The following is a 16902-nucleotide window of genomic DNA, read 5'->3' on the forward strand; positions in this document are numbered from 1 at the left end:
CCCAGTGTAGGCAGTGCTAGGCTGCCAGAAAGATTCTGCCACTGCCTCTCATGGGTGGTAGATTTGAAGCACCACAGCTGTGCCGCTGTAGCAGTTTAAATGTAGACATAATTTCAGTCAATTATGTCAAGCAGCACAGATGTACCTGGTGTAAATCTAATCCTTAAATGCAGCTCTAGGTTTATATGAAAAAGATTTATTGAAATTTAGTTTCTTTTATTGATTGAAGTTAAGAATACTGCACTAAACCTCTCACAGTGACACAGTATTTTTAAACCATTGTTTTAGGCAATGAAAATTTATTAACGAACTATAAATACACCTGAGAAAGGAGTTGACAGTGTGTTATACATTACATAAATTATTTAATTCTTTCTCTTGATCAAAACAGTTAGCCAGCTTAAACAGATTTTTGTGTGTGAGTGTAATAATCAGAGAAGTCCTTATTTGGACATCAAAACCATGTTTGTTTTTAAGTAGTATCCGAAATGGATCATTCAAGAGCACTTGTTTGTACATTCAATGTTTGCACATTTGGCCAATCCTCATTACATTTGTAGAACTATAACATTTTCTGTCATTGTCAGAACCAAGTCTAGAATTTATAGTTATAATTTGATATGGAGCCTTTTCACACTAAGTATCAGCATCAAATGCAACCCTGATCTGTTGTAACAGATAGTACCCTCTTATGGCTCTGAAGTGGTTTCTGTGATACACTGTTGTGATTTCAATCCAGTTTCTAATTATCAGATTCCACAAAACCGCCATACAATTGAAATTAATTGTTGAGAATTCAGTTCATTTAAAAAAAGGTAAAAGGGGAATTGTAATTTTTTCTCGGTGAATACAGACACCCTGTGTGTAGCTTACTAGCCAAAGTTGCCTTTGTGAACTCTATAGCTCTTAAATTGATTTATCAGATTTCCTAGTTCTGAGACACAAAGAAATTATGAGTTTATGCCTGTAAAGTGCTGAGTACTCTGGCCAGCCCAGCAAAGATTTAAGCATATACTTAACTTTATTCATGTGCTTAAAAATTAAGCATGTGCTTAAAATGCTTTCCTGGATAGGGGTCAGAGTGTTTAGCACCTTAAAAAATCAAATCTTAACTGATTTCACACAGGGAGCCAGTTGCAGAAGTGGGAGCTGGACCTAAACTCATGGTCTAGACTTATTAACAACCTAATGTACCAAATTGATGGGGATTTTGTTCCAATTTTATAAGGTGATACTCTAAGTAGAAACAACCCAGAATTAAAGTAATCCCATTTAAAGCATGTAACTGTGACAGGTTTTGTGAGTTGATTATAGATACACTTATATCATGGGACAAGTGATTTGGCTTACAATGTGATGGATATCTCTAAATGCTGCATCACTACTAGATATCTGACACAGTTAAGTAACATCAGAGGATGAGTGTCCCAGAATGCTGTGAAAGCATTATGATTGGTCTGGTAAATAGTTTATATCTTTGCTTTATCCAAAGGATGGGTGACTTTTTACACAAGCTGAAGATTTCAGGTTGTAAGAATTGGGCTCACAACTTTGTGATTGGGGATTTTGGGAGAATTAATTGGTTTCTAAGTTGAAGGTGTTAGCCACTCTGAGTCCCTGGGGTTTAAAGTGAAAATGCAATTAAAAATAAACATGCACATTTTCAGTTGTGCTTTGAACATGCAGTCTACATTTTTTTAGTAACCTTGCATAATTAGACTATATAGTGGGTGGGTGGGGAAGAAGTGAAGCTATCATCATCTCACTCATTTCATTTAAGCCAGCAGTGGTACGAAATGTAAATATAGCACGTGTGTGTGTATACATACATACACTTTCCAAAACCAGGAGACTCAAAATAGAACCTCAAATATATATGTAACTTGTCTATTAGGAGCAGTATTGAGGCCTCTAACAGCTGTCAGAGGGTAGCTATTTTACATGATTCTCAATTTAGGTCAGATTTGAACAATGAGGTTGCCATTTGTACTGATTCACTACTGGGAATGCTGTCAGTAGGAACATGGATTTTTCATAGCTGGAAGGATTGAGAACATGTCAGTTGACCTTTGATTTATTACTCACATTTTGTTATCAGGATTTTAATATTGATGCTAGACACCATAGTATCTGAACAATTTTCTTCCCTCCGAACAGATGGTAATTAAAATCTTAAGTGTATTCACACTTCTCGTATGTGTGCAACAGTGAGAATGTGCCATCTTTTCAGTGACTAAGAAAGAGAAAATATAATAATTTCTAGGTGGAAGGGAGTTGAAGTAAGCAGTAGCCAATGCCAAAAAGCCAGATTAGGATTGCAGCTACATGTCACTGCCAAATTGTAAGGATCAACATTCAGAAAAGTATGCTATGGAGAGTTTCCTGTGAAAGACTATCCTGTACTGGTTAAGGTCAGAATTGATCCAGGTACATGTATTGAAAGGTGCTTGTAGGGAGAGTTGACTTCTCACCTTTTTAAGGTCACATGATCTGTTTAAGACATCCAAAGGTTATATAAGGAATAATTGTCTTTTCATCGATATTATGTTTCTGTAATTGAAACTGACTCAATTTTAAACCTCATTTAATTTTTGGTTAATATCTCCTATGGAAGAAAATTTGATATTTCAGGTCCTGCTCCAGCAAAAGTTCTGTCTTCTACGTGCATAAACCTTCCACTATTTGGTCAACAATTTTATTGTTCCAATGGAATGTCATGGAAGATCATGGTTGTGGAGGAAAAGGGAATTTTTTAGGTAGCTAGGGCAAATTATCTAGATGACTTTTCATATCACCTCATGAAAGCCTCTTTGTTAGTGGTGTTTAGTGGAGAGTTAAAAAGGATCTCTGTTTTAACTAAATTGGTGCATAGCATCCACAAATGCTCACCTATGTGGCTGAGAGGCTCATCTGGAATGTAGGAAAATATCCAAGAGATGGTGCTACTAAGAGAAAAAAATAAATGCCAGTTTGCTAGAACCAAGGGCCATGAGGAAAGCACTCTGAATTTTTAAGAATCCTTTAAAAACAAAAGTTAATGTCAGGTAGGAAAGACCGTGTAGTAGTTTTTATTTATGTTGGCATGCAAGGATGGAGATAAGTAGAATAGTCTTATGTGGGGCGTGCGGGAATCTCCTGGGTCCAATGGCCAATTATATTGCAGGAAATCAAATCACTTAGTGGGAAATCTGAACCACCTTCCCATAGTGTTTGGGGATCATGGTTTCCACAAAGTGATGCCCTTCTTAAACCAGTTCTTGTCTTCCTTAAAAGCCAGACAGCCTTAGTAGAGCAACCAATGACCTTCTGGTGACCTGTGGAATCATAATCACCATTCCATATATTCTTTGGACATTCTGCCTTATAAGTTTGTTTGCAATATCTAGGTAGACACATTCTCTGATAATAAATCTCATCCATTTCTGGCTCATATGGGTCCTGTTTGTAGAGCTAGCTAAAATGCTTTGTGTACCAAATTGTTTTTCCCAAAATATGGTTCTGCATCTCAGTTTGAGGACTGTTCTACTATCCAGATGATTAGAAGGTAACGCTGTTGCAGAATATATAAAAAAGGTTTCCTTTCAGTGGTGTGCAAGGCCATTTCCCGTTCCCTTAGAAAATCACGAATGCAAACACAATAATGTGTTGACAAAGGCATCGTCATTTTGACTGCTGAGCTTAAGACTACACACTTAGTCCTACCCAGGAGAGAGATTCAAGACATCTGGTTGATTTGCAAATTTTTCTTTCCACTTCTTTTGGGCAGCATACATCTTTAAGTCTGCAGTTAAAGCAAAACATAGTATTTCCACATAGAACCTAAATCGAAACCTTAGCTATCTGTGAGTTAGGTGTCATTAAAGTACCTTTGCCTTGAAGCCATAATATAACACGTGGTTACTGAGTCTATGACTGTCTTTTTCACACCATTTTTATCTCTCTCATATGTGTATGCACATGCACGCACACGCTTTCCTTGTGTTCTCCAGCAGCAGGACTGTGATATAGCGTCTGTTCTACCTTAATCAGAAAATGGGGTCTGTCTAGTTTTTTCTTCCCTTTCAGGCCTTTGGCGTATCCTGAATGTTAGTAGAACTATAAAATTCTACCTGGAAAAACCCTAAGGATTTTTTGATCCTCTAACAGATTAGTCATCCTGTGGGACAGGCCTAGGAACTGTGTCATAGTCTGTTATCTTTGCTCTCTGTATTTTTAATTTGTGAGTGTGAGAATTTACATGAAAAGTGCTGAAATGACAGTCCTAGATACTAAAGTCTTGGGGCTGGTCTACACTAGAAAATTAGGTTAGTTAAACTATGTCGGTCAGAAGTGTGAAAAATCCACACCCCGTCGTGACATGGTTAATCTGACCTAAATCCCCATGTAGACAGCACTAGGTCAATGAAATAATTCTTCTGTCTACCTAGCTACTTGTCTCTCTGAGAGGTGGATTACCTATACCTGCGGGAGAACCCTCCCATCGGCGTACATAGTGTCTACACTTACATTTATTATCTGCATAAGTATAGAACTGAGAGCTCCAACTTTTTCACACTTCCCTGCCAATGTACTTTGACCATCCCCATCAGGTAGCATCTCTTGGGTGAGAAGGTAATTTGAATTCCATGGTCATTCGGTCCTTGGGCTCCCTGTAGAGCCAATTAACAAGGATGCTAATTAGTGCAGATTGTGGTGTGAGCTCTTCTCTTCAAATTGCCATACCTCAAAAATAGGCAGGATAAATTGATTTGACTGGCAAATAAAAATGGTAAGCGTTGACTGTAATAGTGTACATTAATTCAGTGCTCATCAGACTAAATATATTTAGAAAATATTTACAAGGTGTTATTTCAGTGGGAAACCCCTGAGTGAGTGTTTTAATTAACAATTAGTTGTAGTGATGTCACTTGACTTTTGTCCACTTTGCTAGTGTACTAGCAATGAATTACTACACAATAGCTATTTCCCCATTGTACTTTAACGCTTTAAGTATAAGGCTTAGCCTAACTGCCATTAGTATAATTTCATATACTATGCACTGTTTGTAGTTTCCCCCCCCCCCCAATCCACTTTCCTAGCGAGTGTTCAAAATCCTTTTGTTGTCCAGCTTAGCCTGGTCACCATTAAAAAGCCAAGTTGCCTCCACACAATAGCAGACATATTGCAGCAATTTCTTATTCTAAGTATAGGCAAGTACTGTAGTATCTCAGGTACTTTGATATGGTAACTGTAAATGTTGCCTTTTTAATGGCAGACCATTCTATTTGCTTTTGTGCATGTAGATTTATTTTGTTTAAAGTAGTTTGGCTACTTGCTATAACATAATCTATCTAAAAAATCAAAGTATTTTCTCTGTTCAGTACTACACATTTTTATTTTATACGTTTTATATATATAAAAGTGGTGTATAAAACTGACCAGGTTACTTGTATGTGTATTGTGTCTGTATGATCACATCAAGCTTGTTTAAGTCAGACAATTCATGGACTGAAATGATCCAACACCATCAAATGTATGCTGCAAATATTATGCCTAACTATAATTCATGCAAATCTCCCTACTTGCTGGCTAGGGAGTTAAAATATATTTTTGTTCACTACATATTTTATAGCAAAATAAATACAATTAAAATACACTCTGCAAGGTGATGAATTAGGTCATTTTAAATATTTACTGGTGTCATTTTATTTATGATAGTCAATAGTTCAGAATGTACTGTCTTAAAGATATCAATAAAAAAGAAATAATTATTTTTTGTTAAATTCCTCTAGTAACTTCTAATTTAATCTCCTGTGGATAATACAGATTTTATGCAATACGAAACTATCCAGCTGAGAAGATAAATTAAATTAAATTAAATTAATGGAGATATCCTATCTCCTAGAACTGGAAGGGACCTTGCGAGGTCATCACGTCCAGCCCCCTGCCTTCACTAGCAGGACCAAGTACTGATTTTGCCCCAGATCTCTAAGTGGCCCCCTCAAGGATTGAACTCATAACCCTGGGTTTAGCAGACCAATGCTCAAACCACTGAGCTATCCCGCCCCTATGTATTGTGTATTGATGTATTGTGATGTATTGTGCTTAATATATAATTTAATTTAAATGAAAGTGACTAAAGACAATAGTATATTTAGAGTAAAATAAAAAGGATTGGTTCTTGGAGCAGTTGCCCCTGTGCATTCCACATCTGGTGTTCATGTCCCCATATGCATATGTGCTGGAACTAAGGGTGCTGCCACACCCCTTGGTTTGAAGTGGTTTCCATCATATGCAGGGTTTACAGTTTGTTCAATGTCTCTCAGCCCCCCCACTATACAAATTGTTCCAGCACCCCTTCCCGTATGTGTGAGACTGGAATCTTTCTGAATAGAAGCATCTGTTGGAGCTGTACCTACACCCTATGTGCCAAGGATATAAAGGGTAGGATAGACATAACCACTCTTCAGTTCCTTCTTATCACCTGTGGCTGCTGGTGCTGCAAGTCCACCACAGTACCAATACTCCCTGACAACACCATGGTGATGTACCATATCAACAAACAGGGCAGTTCTGGTACTCTGACCTCATGAACTTGTCAATATGGCCTCCGATCATGCTCCCAATATTCCCCACATGATCACACAGTAGGAGATACAGTTCCTGCATCTGGATCTTACTTCCCTCTGTCTCATGGCTGGATGCTGGCTGGCTGCTTCTTGGTAGTTCAAAACATTCTAGCTTGCAGCAGGAAGAATTACACTAGCTTCACCTGTGCTGCTAAATAGAAGAAGTTCTCTGGTCTGTGGAAAATCAAGGAAGTTCTACTTGCTGCCATCCTTGACTACCTGATTTCCTTAAAGCACTTAGGGCTCTCTGGTAGTTCCATTAGAGCAGGGATCTCAAACACACGGCCCACAGAGCTATTTCCTGTGGCCCGCCATAGGCGCCGACTCCCCTCCTCTGCCCCTCACTCCCTGCCTCCCCTTCTCCCCAGCACGCCACATCCCTGCTCCTCCGCCTACCTCCTAGTGTTTCCAGCAATTTGCAGGACTTTCCAGGAGGGAGGGGGGAGAAGCGGAGACGTGCGCTCAGGAGAGGAGGTGGGACTGGGGAAGAGGTGGAATAGGGACAGGGAGGGGGAGCATGAGCTGTATGATATTCTGGCTTATGCGTCATCAACAGAACTTTTGACTGTGAGTCTATTCCAACCCCCTTTGACGTCAATGATACGCTTTTTATTGATTTCAATGGGAGTTAGACAAGACCCTAAATTCCAGTTGCAGAATATAGTACTGGTGAAGAAGCATAAGTGAGAGAGAATACTGCTGGACTGAAATTACAAGGTACATTTGCAGACCTGTGTAAAGAGGTCCACTCACCCCAGGAGCACCTCCTTGTGGGTACTCCACCCTTTTAGGCCTCTTGTAAGAATCCCTAATCCAGGACAGAACCACAGGGTTTACTCTCCTCCTGACCACCTCCTTGTCTCTAGCCAACTCCCTTTCCCTCTAAGGGAGTGGTTGCAGACCTCCATCCGGCAGCCGCCTTCCTACTGTCACTTCCTGGCTTTATCATCCTAGCCCAGGTCTTCCCCCGCTGGGCTTCATCTTCCATTAGTTCTTATCAAGCCCTGGCTTTCCTCCAGGTGCAACATATAAGGTTAATTGGCCCTTTCTGGCCCACATTTACCTAGGGCTTGTGTGGGATGGACATCCTATCGCAGGGTGACAGAATTTTTTTTTAAACTCATACAGTTAACAAATTAACGCTGCCAGCTAAGTCGCCAAAAATGAAATGACTGTCGAAATTAGCACTGACTTTTCGCATTACAGTTTTAAAAAAAGTTAATACGTTGACTTTTAATAGGATACTATATTACTCTTCATTTTTGACTATACTTTTGTATCGTATGAAAAGCTTTCAGCAATGCAGCCCTTGGGCCAATGAAGTAGTCCTCATGTGGCCCTCGTGGTGATTTGAGTTGGAGATCCCTGCATTAGAGTATACCTGGTAACCATCTCCACTCATCACCTTCCAGTAGAAGGTCACACTGACTTCGCCCATCGTCCATGGCTAGGTTTCTCAAGGGGCTTATTCATACTTTTTTTTTGCCAATCAGACATCCCATCCTTCTGGGATCTCAACATTGTTTTAACATATTTGATGGTTCTCTTTGAACCATTGGCATCCTGTTCTTTTCACCTGTCTATGAAAAAATTGTCGTGGCCATTACCTCTGCCAGAAGAATGAAAGAGATTCAAGCCATTATGACAGAGCTTCCCTACACAGTACTCTATAAGACAGGGGTGGCCAAACTATGGCTCGTGAGCCACATGCAGCTCTTTTACCATTAAAGTGTGGCTCCCGGAGCCCCCCTTAACCTCCCCCCCCATTCTCCACCTCCAGTATTGCAGGAAGGGGGAGCTCAGGACCTCTGCCTTGCAGCAGGGTGAAGTGGTAAGGGCTTCTTCCCAGCGGGGCCGGTGGGGAGGTGTCTTGGGGCTTCGGCCCTGTGGGTTGCACCTGCCAGGGCTCAGGTCTTCAGCAAGAGTGGGGCTGAAACTCTAACCCACAGCTCCCGGCAGGTGTGCCCTGGCTCTCGAACTTCTGAAGATTGTTGTGTGTAGCTCAGAGGGCCAGTAAGGTTGGCCACCCCTGCTATAAGAGGCAGATGCCTGTTGTAGAGATAAGATCTTTGCCCAGGATGCTGAAGGTTCTGAGTTCAAAGAAAAGGGCTGATGTTCCAGTGGTTAAGGCATTGGCTTAGGATGTGGGAGATCTGGGTTCAGTTCCCTGGTCCACCATGGACTTCCTGTATGACATGAGCAAGTCTCTTAGCCTCTCTGTGCTTCAGTTTCAATCTGTAAAATTGGGGTGGAAATTTGTTGTGTGGATAAATACATTGAAAGATTGAGAAACTCTCTAAGATCTACTTGTGGAAAACACAATGTAAATATAGGCATCATTATTTTAGGACAAAGTGACTGACTGAGACCTCACCAGATTGCCTAAAATGGTTTCTGGTGTTAATCTTAATCAGTTGATTCACCTACCTGTCATCTTGTCCAAACCTCTCACTGCTAGGGGAGAGCCAGAACTTCATACCTTGCACACTGTTAGCTGTCTCTTGTACTACCTGGACAGAATGAACCTATTTAAGAATTCTCCTAGACCGTTCCTAGTGTTTGCCAGCAGAATGAAAGAGCAACCTATCTTCTCTCAGTCTGCATAAATATTTCTCAGGCTGCATTAAGATTAGTCATGTGGTGGCCCACTTAGATCCACCTACCTGGATTAGCACTAATTCCACCAGACCTCAGCTAGCCTCTGATGCCTCTCTATGAGGTGTCCCAGTCTCAGAGATTTCCCAAGCAGCTATGTGAAGTTCAGGTATAAATGAGATGTAAGTCAGAGGTGCAGTTTGGCCTTGAAACTTAATGAACAAACTGGGCAGAATGTGTGCCCTCTCTTTCCCCCCCCCCCTTCAAAAAGGGTATAGAATTCAGCTTTTAGTGACTTCAGAAATATTCTGAATATTTGAAGTAACAGTAGTTGAAAAATTTAACAAATCTAGACATACATTCTCGATTTAAAACAATGAATAATACATCTGTGAACCAAAAAATGTAAAATTTGTGTGAAAGCAAATTTCCACAGGTTGTTTGTAATGCTGCTGTAGAGTTCTGGAATTCAGTAAATTTTATGGAATATTTATATACCTAACACAGCAAGATTGATAAAAATCACTTAATCCCACTAATCCAGTCGGTTTCTTTGAAGAAAAAGAAGAGGGCAGAATATTTTTTTCTTTCTTTTCAGAGATGCTCACTTTATCCTTCTGATCAAACTCTAAAATACCTGCATCGTTTCTACTTAGAACACAAAAAGTGAATACAGTATATGATTTTTTTTATTGGGGAACAGAAGGTCAGCAGTTCAGTTTTATTTTCAGTATTTTATAGACAGTATAAAGTGAAATCCCTTGAAAAGTGGCTAATAGTGTTCCAAGGGATTAGCAATAAAATGTAGCAGGGTATGTTGGTTCTGAGCTGTGTCCTTTCATGCAAGATCAAGGTTAAATTTATGCATTTGAGAACTGTGTTCTTTGTTTCTAAAATCAGTGAATGTACTAATGCTTCTAATAAAGTTTAATTCAGAGACCAGTGATGTTTGCTATGGCAAAGTGAAACATGAGAAAGATCAAATTAGGACCAGATCATTTTAACTATTTCAAATGTTGAGATTGCTAAAGATTTAGTGAAATCTTAACCAGGCAGGGAAGGGTTCTTTAACATTTCATAAAATTTTCCATATATTGTCTTCAATATTGCCAGCCAAGGCAGTAGTTTCTCATTATTTTACCGTTTTATTTTTTTATTTAAAGATTAACAGAAACATTGCTCTCCATTTGAACTGACAGAATCACTATAGGTGGCATCAGTCTATGATCAGCAATAAGTCTATTGGGATTTATCTTCCACAGAGCATGTCACATCAGTATAACATACAGATAAACACTTCAATTTTTCCTTCTAATTTTTTGTTTCCTTTTGCATGACTTAATGTATATAATTTTTCCTCTATTTTCACATTCCCTTCACATTTATTCTTTGGCCCTTTTCATTAAGGGGTTATATGAAGGCTGGTAGGTCTAATATTAAATCTTCCAGCTTTGTCTTGTGTAGTGGGCTCTCCCTGCACTCCCCCTTCATTCTGCCTACTTATTTTATTTTTATAAATTTCAATATGCTGCCTGTTCAGAAGAACGAAGTAGACGAGAGGAGTGGAAACTTGGCAGGCAAAAAACAAAGGCTTGTCCTTATTTATAATTAGGGAGAAGCATCTACATAGCGACATAGATTGCTGGCCACTGATTGTTTTACTGGGGCTATTCCCAAGTAGGGACAAGGGCTTGGTCCTCCTGTGGGAGGTTTTCTTCACTGCAACTTAACTCTTTAATTGCCATGTAGTTCCTCTAAATCTTAAAGATGACTTGAAAAGATACTTTTAAAAGTTGTGATTGTGCCCTTTTTTCCTTCTTATTTTATGTACAGAGGCCTGAAAGATGGTAGAATCTTTAATAAAGAAATTTTTTTCCTGAAATGTTATCTGACTTAAGTGATTGATTAGGTGTTTATAAAACCATATGACTTTAAAAATTCCTACCTACCTATTGCTCAGTGTTTGTTCTATACTCTTGTGATGTAATTTCAGGAGTTCTCCAGTCTCTATAACGTCATCTTCCCCCTTTTTTAAATCATTCAGGTCATCGTTAGGCATAGGTTTTTACCAATGGCAGTTACCTTGTTACTGTATTGTTGTTGTTCAAGTGATGGTCCCTATGTGTATTTCACACATGGGTACACATGCACGCCATGTGCTGGAGTCTGGAAATTCTTCAAAGCAGCGTCTGTTGACCTGCACATGCGTATTAGCTCCCCTGGTGTTCCCGACTGAGGAGGTAGAGGGTAGTTTGGGTCAACACCTCTCCAGTTCTTTCTTACCCCTGCATGTCCTGAATCGGAATCATGTCCTCTGTCACTCGATATTTAAACTGTAATATAAAACACTTTTAAATAGTTTTTCTGTCAGTTACATCTCAGATTTCTTCCCAAGATTGTTTCTGAGTTCCACATCAATCAGACAATATGCTTACCTGTATTTTCCCCAAAACTCCATGCTTCTTCCAAAGACAGGACATTTCACTTTCTCAATGTCAGGCTGGTGTTCTACTGGCAAAAAATCAACCCCCCTAGAATATTTCTGACACTCTTTATTGCCAGAGCAGAAAGATCATGGGGACAAGCCATATCCTCCCACAGGATTTCTAAGTGGGTTTCAGGATGCATCTTAAAATGCTACAAAATAGCAAAAATTCCCCCTCCTGATGGTGTTACAGCTCAGTGCATGTGAGCACAAGCTGTCTCCATGGCATCCCTATTGGATGTTCCACTGTAAGATGTTTGCAGAGCAGCAACTTGCAAGTGCAGTTGTAGGAAGGGAAGTACTACAAGCATCTCTGCTGCAACCTCCCTCACATCCTCTTCTCATCTGAACATTGCTTGCCAGTCACACACATGTGGAATACATATAGGGACAATCACTTGAAGAAATGGAGGTTACTTATCGTAACTGGAGATTCTTAGAGGTGGATGGTCCCAATCTACATTCCATTACTTGCCCTCCTTCCTCTCTGCTTCGCATCCAGTTGGCTTGCTGTAAGAAAAGGAACTGGAGAGGCTTTGACCCGCACTGCCTTTCGTGCCCACTGCCTTGAAGAATTTTTGGGCTCAGGTGCATGGCGCGCATGTGTACCATGGGTGGAATACAGATAGGGACCACACATCTCGAAGAACCTTCAGTTACAGTAAGTAACCTCCATTCTCAAACTGATCTTAAACTTTTTCTCCTTGATTATACTAGTAACCAAACTATTTCCAAGCTCATTTCAATCTCATAGGCTATTTGGTGTGACTTGTCCATGACAACTTTTCAACTACAAAATATTTTCCTAGCATAAACAGGTCCTAAGAGAGGTTATCTAGTGTCAGTAATACCAAGTTGTTTCTGTAGAATAACAACTATTTGCACTTTGTAATTCAATTTAAATATAAACGCACCCTCAGCAAGTTCACGGATGACACTAAGCTGGGGGGAGAGATAGATACGCTGGAGGGTAGGGATAGGGTCCTGAATGACCTAGACAAATTGGAGGATTGGGCCAAAAGAAATCTGATGAGGTTCAGTAAGGACAAGTACAGAGTCCTGCACTTAGGACGGAAGAATCTCATGCACTTCTACAGGCTGGGGACGACTGGCTTAGCGGCAGTTCTGCAGAAGAGGACCTGGGGATTACAGTGGGTGAGAAGCTGGATATGAGTCAACAGTGTGCCCTTGTTGCCAAGAAGGCTAGCGGCATATTGGGCTACATTAGTAGGAGCATTGCCAGCAGATTGAAGAAAGTGATTATTCCCCTCTGTTCGGCACTGGTAAGGCTACAGCTCCAGTTTTGTGCCCCCCACTACAGAAAGGATGTGGACAAATTGGAGAGAGTCCAGCGGAGGGCAACGAAAATGATTAGGGGGCTGGGGCACATGATTTATGAGGAGAGGCTGAGGAACTGGGCTGATTTAGTCTGCAGAAGAGAAGAGTGAGGGGGGGGATTTGATAGCAGCCTTCAACTACCTGAAAGGCGGGGGTGGTTTCCAAAGAGGATGGAGCTCCGCTGTTCTCAGTGGTGGCAGATGACAGAACAAGGAGTAATGGTTTCGAGTTGCAGTGAGGGAGATCTAGGTTGGATATTAGCAAAAACTAGTTCACTAGGAGGGTGGTGAAGCACTGAAATGGGTTACCTAGGGAGGTGGTGGAATCTCCATCCTTAGAGATTTTTAAGGCCCGGCTTGACAAAGCCCTGGGTGGGATGATTTAGTTGAGATTGGTCCTGCTTTGAGCAGGGGGTTGGACTAGATGACCTCCTGAGGTCTCTTCCACCCCTAATCTTCTATGATTCTATGTATGAGAATCAGAGAAAGGCTATTTGCAGTTGTGAAAATAGATGTGAAAAATTCTAAATAAGAAATAGGAATATTCTTTTTTTTTTTTTTAATGAAAGACAGTGTTATTTAAGAAGCTTCATTTTCCAGAATAGCTGAGTGCTTATTGAGTAAATAGGAAAGGCAGATCTTAGTGTTATCTATTTTAAATGGTGTCACATTGATTAAGCATTAGCATCTTGAAATGCCCCCATGCAGGAAATTTTGTGTCATAGCGGTATCACTAATGACATAAAAATTAAATCTGACTCTGGGGAGGTAAGCATATTTGAAGGTCACATCATTTGACACAGATAACTCCACACAGAACAATAGAATACTATTGCATGTGTTTAATGGAAAGTTGTAACTCAATTTTTTTTCCCCTTAGGCTCCTACAGTAAACCACTATCTTGCAAAATCACTTGGGATTTGTCTGACAATTGGTAGGCTCCAGACTGGAGGCTTCTGCAGACATATCCTGGAAAAGGGGTTCTCAGGAGTGAGATTTAATGAAGGGGGCTGAGTAGCTGAGAGAGTCATGACAGCCTTCTCGGTGGCTCTGAAATATTTTAATTTGACTCTAAATTTTGTGACGTTTCATTGTCTCAGTGATTTCCAGATTCAATTTTGAGAGGGTTCTTTTTTCCTATCAGTGTTGTGTAAACTGTGTTCTTTCTGGTTTGTGCTTCATCAACAGCAATTAAGATTTTGTAGTATAAATTTTGTTAAAATCTAGATCAATAGATCTAGAATATTACTATAGTATCTGAGCACTTCCCGAAATGTTTAAAATAAATAAATTAAATACCCCCAAATGGCCCAAGGTCTGCTTTTTTTTCCTATAACCCCAGATAATTGGTCAATTAAAAATATTCTTTAATATATTCTGAAGGTAGTGAGATTAGTGGTTATTCTTATCTCCTCTGATGATAGGTTCCAAAGTCTTGTCCTGCTGTGTCGTCTTCTCTCATCAGCTTCATCCCTGAGGTGGAACACCTTCATAATTCCAGAGGAACGTAGATATCAGGAAATCCTTGTCAGCAGTGAGCGCACTCTGAGATATTGAAGGTCAGTTTCATGGACGGACCTTGAAAGTTAAGCCTGTGACTTTAAACTTGCCCAGTATTAAGTGGAGAGCCAGTGTAGTGAGCGCAGCACTGAGAATATGTGCTTTCAGCAACTGATGCTGAAGAGAAGGCGAGCTATTGTGATCTGGAATAATTGAAGCTCTTCTAATGTTCTCAACTTATTTAGCATTGTGGGCCGCATATGCAGCTCTCCGTGTTATATGGGGGATATACTACCTGTATGGCCCTGAGGATGTCACATGGGCCACAGCTGTGCGCTGATTGGGCCGCAAGTAGGCCGTGAATTGAGAACCACTGATCTACACAGACCCTAAATTTGCCTCTGTCTTGCCTGTGTTCAGTTTCAGCCAGCTGTTTTTCATTCAGGTGCTGATCTCAACCATACATTAAGATAGACTGAGATAACACATGTAAGTGAAATGTGGAACTGGATTTTGCCTGCATACACTGGCATTTTAGACCATGGCATGGCATGTAACAATTGCACCCCATCCACCCATGCTTCATATAGATGATGATGTCCAAGTTGGAATAGAAGCTATCTTTCTCTCCCCTAGCTGGATTAACTCTGTACTATTAGCAGTAGTAATTTTTGTCACTGAAGTCAGCAGATAGATCTGTAAAATACACACACAACCAGATCTGTTGAGTAACAGTGCTATTTTTATATTGTAGGTTTTCCAACTATAATCACATTTGAAGTAAAAACAAACAAAAATCCGGATAAAAAAATAGTTCAGACGTTTCTAAATTCAGATTTTATAAACAGTCCATAAATATAGTAAATAAATGTAGCCCATAAATAAGTACTGGAAGCAGCAGTCTGTGCAGGATACTAGTCCTCTCACTGTTCAAACTTTGTGGCATTGTAATGAGAAAACACTTCAAGATATAACCATATAATGGACAAAATGCATGGTTAAGCTGTAGAATGTTCTAGATCTCCTTTAGCAATGCAGTTAACATTCTGCATTTACTGAGCAGTTCACAGAAGTCAGATAATTTTCTGTCAGTTTTCCAGATTATGTTTAATTTTACATAAGTCATCTCTAGGTGGTGAAAAAAAATTGTGTTCTTTTAAAGTAAACTGAATTCTCAAGACTGATTTCAAGTGTAAAAGTATAATTAGGCAGGCCAAAAGAGAATTTGAAGAACAATTAGAAAAAAACCAGAGAAACTAATACCAAAAAATTTTTAAGTACCTCAAATGCAGGAAGCCTGTCAAACAATTAGTGGGGCCACTGGATGATCAAGGTGCTAAAGAAGTGCTCAGGGAAGACAAGACTGTTGTGGAGAGGCTAAATGAATTCTTTGCATTGGTCTTCACTGTGAGGGATATTCCCACAACCTGAGCCATTCTTTTTGGATAACAGCTGTGAGGAATTGTCCCACATTGAGGTGTCAGTAGAGGAGGTTTTGAAACAAATTGGTAAATTAAACAGTACTAAATCACCAGGACCAGATGGTATTCACCCAAGATTTCAGAAGGAACTCAAATATGAAATTGCAGAACTATTAAGTGTAGTATGTAACCTATCGCTTGAATCAGCCTCTGTACCAGATGACTGGCATATAGCTAATCTGATGCTGTTTTTTTAAAAAAAGGCTCTAGAAGTGATCCTGGCAATTACAGACTGGTAAGCCTAACTTCAGTACCAGGCAAATTGGTTGAAACTATGGCAAAGAACAGAATTATCAGACAAATGAACTCCTCTCCAACATACTGTGTTCATCTATTTTGTAAAGGGAAATCATGCCTCACCAATTTATTAGAATTCTTTGAGTGTGTCAGCAAGTATGTGGATAAGAGTGATCCACTGGATATAGTATACATAGATATTCAGAAAGACTTTGACTAGGTCCCTCACCAAAGGCTCTTTAGCAAAGTAAAGATTCATGGGATAACAGAGATGGTCCTCTCATGAATCATTAACTGGTTAAAAGATAGAAAACAAAGGTTAGATCAGTTTTTACAGTGGAGAGGTAAATAGTGGGGTCTCAGAGGTATCTGTGCTGTTCAACATATTCCTAATTGATCTGGAACAGGGGTCGGCAATCTTTCAGAAGTGGTGTGCCGAGTCTTCATTTATTCACTCTAATTTAAGGTTTCACATGCCAGTAATACATTTTAACGTTTTTAGAAGGTCTCTTTTTATAAGTCTATAATATATAACTAAACTATTTTTGTATGTAAAGTAAATAAGGTTTTTAAAATGTTTAAGATGCTTCATTTAAAATTAAATTAAAATGCAGAGCCCCCCGGACCGGTGGCCAGGACCCAGGCAGTGTGAGTGCCA

General features: G+C 39.8%; 1 protein-coding gene across 10 annotated transcripts in view; it reads left to right on the top strand.

The window, feature by feature from the left end:
- The window catches only part of NCK2 (NCK adaptor protein 2), a 157861-nt gene that overhangs the window by 62348 nt on the left and 78611 nt on the right, over window positions 1-16902 (top strand). For 4 of the 10 annotated variants that reach the window (XM_065580946.1, XM_042854431.2, XM_042854434.2 and 1 more), the window contains one exon: window positions 14451-14585. The exons of the other annotated variants lie outside the window; for them this stretch is intronic. The gene's annotated coding sequence lies outside the window, so the exon portion shown is untranslated. The remainder of the gene's footprint in view (window positions 1-14450; window positions 14586-16902) is intronic. 10 annotated transcript variants of the gene reach the window in all.

The sequence above is a fragment of the Chrysemys picta genome, chromosome 1, assembly GCF_011386835.1.
Source record: "Chrysemys picta bellii isolate R12L10 chromosome 1, ASM1138683v2, whole genome shotgun sequence".
In the NCBI taxonomy this organism is placed as follows: domain Eukaryota; kingdom Metazoa; phylum Chordata; order Testudines; family Emydidae; genus Chrysemys; species Chrysemys picta.